This window comes from Pistacia vera, unplaced genomic scaffold (genome assembly GCF_008641045.1).
Source record: "Pistacia vera cultivar Batoury unplaced genomic scaffold, PisVer_v2 Contig520, whole genome shotgun sequence".
NCBI classification, from domain to species: domain Eukaryota; kingdom Viridiplantae; phylum Streptophyta; class Magnoliopsida; order Sapindales; family Anacardiaceae; genus Pistacia; species Pistacia vera.
Genome location: NW_022196358.1, coordinates 843622 through 850602, shown reverse-complemented (window position 1 = coordinate 850602; position 6981 = coordinate 843622). Strand labels below are relative to the sequence as shown.

General features: G+C 34.4%; 1 non-coding gene across 1 annotated transcript; it reads left to right on the top strand.

Annotated features, from left to right (window-relative positions):
* The first annotated feature begins 299 nt into the window (after window positions 1-299).
* On the top strand, window positions 300-405 carry LOC116106719. Its single transcript, XR_004124348.1, has one exon. It is a non-coding gene; the product is annotated as a small nucleolar RNA R71 (small nucleolar RNA).
* The last annotated feature ends 6576 nt before the right edge of the window (window positions 406-6981 follow it).

Genomic DNA, 6981 nt, shown 5'->3' with positions numbered 1-6981 from the left:
TTTAAGTTAGTTGAGGTGCTTGAATGAAATTTACATGCATACTTCCCAACTACTTCTGAAGTGTTGTCAGTTGGGCTGAAATGGCTGTATATGCATCAACTTCATGAAGACCCATAGATTTCTTCGGTTGCACCCTCTCATTAGGTCTTTGATAATTGTTGCTTGCCAGAACTTCAAGCAACTTGTGAGCTTCTTCCGGAGTCTTATTTTGCAGTGCACCTCTCGATGCTGCATCCACTATAGTTTGCACATTCACCATCAATCCATTATAAAATGTTTGGACTTGCATCCAAACTGGCAAACCATGATGTGGACACCTCCTCAGTAATTCTTTGTATCTCTCCGAAGCCTCATGCAATATTCTGACTTTTCCTGCAGAAACAATGTGATATCATTTCTCAGCTTTGCCGATTTTGCTGGAGGAAAGAATTTGGTCAGGAACTTCTGTGCTAAATCGTTCCATGTTGTAATCATTCATGATGGTAATGCCATTAACCATCCCTTAGCTTTATCCTTCAATGAAAACGGGAATAGTCTCAATCTGATGGCGTCATCTGACACTCCGTTTGACCTGAAAGTATCATAAATCTCTAAAAAAATTGGTAATGTGTAGATTTGGATCTTCCTTCAAATCTCCCCTGAACTGTACCGACTGCTGGATCATCTGGATGATTGCCAACTTTATCTCAAAGTTGTTGGCTTGTACTGCTGGTCTAGTAATACTCGACCCACTGCCATCAATTGAGGGAATTGAGAACTCCCTTAGTGTTCTATTTTCTGCCATCTCAACAACTATAACTTCTGGTTCAACTGTAGCCTCTCTTTCTCTGTTAAGTCTTCTAGTGGTTCTTTCAATCTCATGATCAACAGGAACCACTGGCTGATGTCTTGCTCTTCGCATAAACTACACAAAAAGAGAGTAAAAGTGAGATCACAAACCAACCAAAAAAAACAACCAAAAATTAAACAAACAAAAATAAACTCCAATATACCTAACACAAGAAAACTCAATGTTAACACAAAACTCAATCCCCGGCAACGGTGCCAAAAACTTGATGCGTTGTAACTACAACATGCATAAATAGCAAGTGCACTAGTTGCACAAAGTAATAAAGTGATGAGTGAGTATCATTCCCACGAGGATTGGTTGTTAAGCACTAAATTTCCTAACTGTTTTCAAGTTGGAGGAACCAAATGTGTTTGGATTAATGGGAGAGATTAAATCTAAAACTAAAACAAAACTTACTAAGTATTAAAGACTAATTAATGGAAGCAAGAATTTAAACGCAAGAATAATATTAATTTAACAAACAGTTAGGGTTTTGACTTCATTCGAACTCTATGGATGAATTCTACGGATTATGTTAATCGCACACTCACATGCACAGATTGTAAATCGAATTCTCTAAGTTGTCAAACATACCTTTTTCAGGCTATGAATTCCTCCTTTTCCCTATTAAACTTCCGCACCCAACAAACTGAAGAATAATAGATCCAAGTTCATTAAGCTAATGGAATCCTAGATTGATTTCATTGATTCTCAAATATATCTCTAGCATTCAATACTACAATATTGATTACCCAAGAAGCTCAACATGATTCATTTCTCAATCTCATCATATTCATCAAATAAATTCCATTAAAGACAGAATAACCACACAATCATTGCAATAGAATATGGAAATAGCAATAATTAATTCAGTAACCCATCGAAATCCGAACTTAATCAAAACCCTAAGCCAAAATGGGTTAGTTCATAACTAAATCAGAATACACAGCAAGAAAAACAGTAAACGTAGCATTCAACATATTGAATTAAAGAGAAAAGAAAAGATATCTCCCCTAGTTGAAGAATCCACGAGGTTTAATCTCCAAGCTTCTCACTTTCTTAACAAAAATGTCAAATCTATTCTAAGGAAAAAAAAAATGAAAACCAGGCGAACTCCGACCACCCTTCTCAAAATGGTAAAGTTTTTCTTTTATAGTTTGCCCAAAAACCTATATCTTTCCTAAAATAAAACTGTGCGTTTTGAAGAAAACAAAAATCAGCAGACTTCGCCGTGGTGACGAGGTAAGTTAGAATCTCGTGTTTCACTTCCTTCGCCACGGCGAACCTTCATGAAGAATTCTAAAATTATAGAATTGCCCTCTGCTTGCTTCTTTGCTTGAATCTTCGATCTCCGATGCTTTCTCATTGGAACAAGCTTCATAGTGCTTCAATCTGCTTTAGAACTCCTCCAAATTCTGAAATCCGCTCACTTCTGGGTCCAGAAACTCCAATTCGCTCATTATTTGCTCAAAATGTCCATTTTGGCTTGAAACACAAAATTTAAAGAATTAAGTAGCAATTCAAGCAAAAAATGAACTAAGAAGTATCTAAAATCCGGCCAAAAAGCCTAATAAAAACAGTATAATTCTTGGATTATCAGTTAATTTGATATATAAAGTTATAGTTTGTTTATGTATTGTTTGAATTAGTGTTGGTTGACGTTTGTGTTGGAAAAAAGAGGAGGATATTGCCACTTAAGAGACTTGTAGTTGGACGATGGTTGGCACTTGTTTGAATGTGAAAGGGAGGGTTTTATGTGGCTTTATGACTTGATTTGTGTTTGGGAAATGCTTAAATGATAATTGAATAATGGGCATGCAATAAAAAAAAAAAAAATGCGACATCCACCTTTCAAATAAAAAATTCCAAATTTCTTTGGAAATTCAATTGAGGCACCAAATAAATCCTATGGCCTAACATGAACAAGAATGGTAAAAGACACATAGTGAAATTCCTTATTTATCATGAAATTTGAACGAATTAGGAAATTGAGAAATATTAAGAAAATATTCATGACAACGAATTTCGCTCAATTGACTAAAGATTTGTGAAAGTGGTCATGGGTATATGCTAGATGAATGAACGTTATGAATGAGCGTGTCCATAAGTTAGCTATAACTGACATGTATGATGAATGCATATGTAATGTTTATGTATGTTCAAGGGAGATGTTATCCCTTATGAAAGCATTCTAAATGATAATGTATATAGCCTAGTTTAGTTGACTTATGAAGGGTTTATGAAATGTTAAAGAAAGGTTTCCACGAGTCTCTTGAGGCGTAAGGCCAAGATCAGAGTAATGGTATATGAGTTCCATGAGTCTCTTAAGGAGCAATGGAAATTTTATGGAAATCATGAGTCCCTTGAGGTGGTAATCAAGAACAAGGTAATGGTTCAAATGAATCTGATCAATTTGTAAAGATAAACAAAATGTCAAAAACCTAGATAAAAGAAATAGGCATGTCGTGTTTGTGAATGTTGCATGAGTCATATATGTTTAGTGTTTTAGGATGTTTTTGTTAGAGTAGGTGCCCTAAAGCCAATCAATTATTGTAAAATTGACTTTGTAATAAATGTTTATTTATCAATAAAAGGCATATTCTTCTATATCCTGTATGTAATGATATATGTCCTTAGGATGGTAGAACCGTGACGAGGGTATTAAGTGCTTCAAATCTTGATAGTGAGAACCTTATGATCACATATGGTGGCCATTCTAGAAACGTCCGTAGCCCCAGTATTATTCTGACCAAGGACATAGATAATACGGCAAGCCTATCATAGGGTTGAACGACCCTGTTGAAAGGCAGTGACTGATCTCACTTGTCAAGGTTGTTTGTTGACAACCTGGTGCAACACATGGGTGCTTGCTAGAGGCAAGTTCACTGGACAGACCCACCAGAGGATTCCATATGGATGGCAACCCCAGTTTCTATGGAATAAATCCTTTGATGGATGGTGATGCATGTGATCCTTAGACTTGAGATCACCGGGGCGTCTTGTGCACCAATTGGTGTAGTTTGACACTAGCCCAATGTAGTTCTATTAAGAGCTATCAATATGGTGGTGATTGGCTACATCGAGAAGTGTATTGAGACTATGGTGGATTGACAAAGGATTCATCACTCCTGGGTACGGGAGATGTTATCTCACTGGGTAATTCAGTAAAGGGCAATGACACTAAATCTGTGGCCACAATGGGATTGAGTTGATGCTCAATCAAATTTAATATTCCTATCATTGGTCAAGTAACTGAACACAAACATGTCAAGGATATCTGAGGTTGACGCTATTTCTGTACCTCAATCTCGATGAGATAACAGTTGATGAAAAGATTTGATTACACGGTAACCATATCGTTGACAGACTATGGTTTCGCTGGATCCGAATCTATCGAGTGGCCATGATGCCTTGCTAGGGGCCAATCTTGGTCTGTGTGTAGTGAGATGATTAATTGGTGTTAATCACGATACTACTCATTGTTGATATGATAAGGAGCCTACGGGTCACACACTTAGAAGATAATTTAAGAATCAATTTGTGAGAAGGGTATTTTCATCTTTCAGGACGAAAGGGTATTTTGGTAATCTCACAGTGCAATTAAATTTGTTGAGGTTGTTGCCTGTATTTAATTTTAATATTAAAATTAAATTAGTGAGATTATATTTAAATATATGTATGTATATATTTAAATGAATTATTATTATTAATTGAATGTTAATATATTATTATATATTTATTGATTTTAATTGTAATAATAATTAATTAATTAAAATACCATAAAGGGTGTGTTTGTTGCAAGGGTGAACCAGGGTTGGAGTCCATGGCTATTCCTAAGTGGAATAGGGTTTTAATTGTTTCACTATATAAGTGCAACTTAAAATTAAAACATAGAAAAGGAATTATTCATTCAATTAAAACCCTAGCCACCCTATCTCTTTATCTCTCAAGAAGAAAACTTTTCTTGTTCTTCTTTCTTGACTTGAAGCCCTTGATTATTCTAGGAAAATAATCAAGGGTTCTACAAATTATCTTCGTGTGGACTTCCGTGAGTGCGATCTACTTTGGATCGATTAGCGAAGATCACGTCAACAGTAGATGGTGAACAGTAACATTAATAGTAGATGGTGAATAGTACCGGTGAAAAATGTTCGTGTCCGAAATTAGAGATATTCGAAGGAGACTCCAAACGTACGTAAGTATTCTAGTCCTTGAATGGATTTACTTTATACAGATTTTGTTTATAAACATGTAAACAGTATAATCTATACTCGGATCTTGGCAAAAAAAGGTAATTGATTTACTGATTGAATTTTTGGTTTTCCGCTGTGTATGGTAGATCAATTACTTATAGTGTTATCAGTGTTGGAGTAGGTGCTCTAGAGCCAATCAATTATTGTGGAATTGACTCTTTGTAATAATGTTCATTAATCAATAAAAGACAATTTTATTCTATATCGCGTAAATCATTATTATTGCAATATGTATTGATATATGTCCTTAGAATGGTAGAACCGTGACGAGGGTATCAAGTGTTTCAAATCTTGATACTGAGAACCCTATGAGCNTCGGGGATGAAGGTGGCGTGAAAGAGGAGAAGAAATGGCTAGGGTTTCATTCTTCAACTCTTGATATAACAAAATATTATTTATTAGTTTCCCATTTTACCCTTGCACTTTCTATGAAATTCCATCTATGTCCCTTATGCAATTACCAAAATGTCCTTATTTTTATTAACTTCTCCATGTTATTCTACTTTTTTTCACTCCCCACTTTTTCAACTAACTATGAGTGAAAAGACCATTTTACCCCTAATGAAATTTTAATAGATTTTCTTCACACTTGTTCTAGATAACTTTAATAAAATTTAACTAAGGGTATTAGGGCATAAGTAAAACTATGTACCTTGATGTAGGCGTTACATTAATCCCATCACTCCCATAGAACTTAGTACCCTACCCCTTGATATCCAATTGAATCTTGATTCTAAGGAGAAGGCCAAGTCCGTGAAAAAGCTACATGAATCTGTAAGTGATTGATCTCGACAAGGTAGCGGAAAAACACAAATTAAAACAAAAAAATCAATCACTTTCTATGCCAAGATCCGGGTGTAGATCAAATTGCTTACATGTTAATAAACAGAAAATATGTACAATATAAATCATAGTGAATAATCCATACAAGAATTAAGAACACATTACCAACGTTTGGAGGCTCCTTCAATACTTTGATTTCGCTTGTCGATTCAAGAAGAGAATCGTACTAACATCGCCCACATGAAGATAATCCGCATAACCTACTATGGTTTTGCTAGAACTAATAGAAGGCTTCAAGAATCAAGTCAATAAAAAATTCTTTAATTCACTCACTGTGAAAACGTGAGAGAGACAAGAAAAGGTGGCAAGGGTTTTCTTTCAATCAATGAATGAAAAATTATTTTTTATGTTTTAATCAAGTTTCACTTATATAGTGTCACTTAATTAAAAACCCTAATCCCAATAAGAATAGCCATGGACTCTTAAGTAATCCATCCTTGCAACCAAACACACTCTTTATGGTATTTTAATTTTAATTGATTATTAATATAATTAAAATCAATTAATATATATATATATAATATTAACATTTTACTATTAATAATAATCCATTTAAATATATGCACACATATATTTAAATATAATCTCACTAATTTTAATTTTAATATTAAAATTAAATACAAGCAACAACTTCAGCAAATTTAATTGCACTATGAGATAACCAAAATACCATTTTCGTCCTAAAAGACGAAAAATACCCCTGTACAAAAATAAAAAAAAAAAAAAAAAAAAAAAAAAAACGATTCTTAAATTATCTTCTAAGTGTGTGACTGTTGGCTCTATCATATCAGCAGTGAGTAGTATCGCGATCAACACTAATTAATCATCTCACTACTCACCAAACAAAGATTGGCCTATCAAGGTATCATGGCCACTGATATATTGGATTCAGCAAACAGCTACCTGTCAACGATATGGTTACCATGCCATCCAATCCTTTCATCATCAGTTATCTCATCGAGACTAAGGTACAAAAATAGTGTCAACCTCAGTTTCCTCAATATCTTTGTATTCAGTTATTGGACCAATGACTAGTAAATAAATTGATTGAGCAAA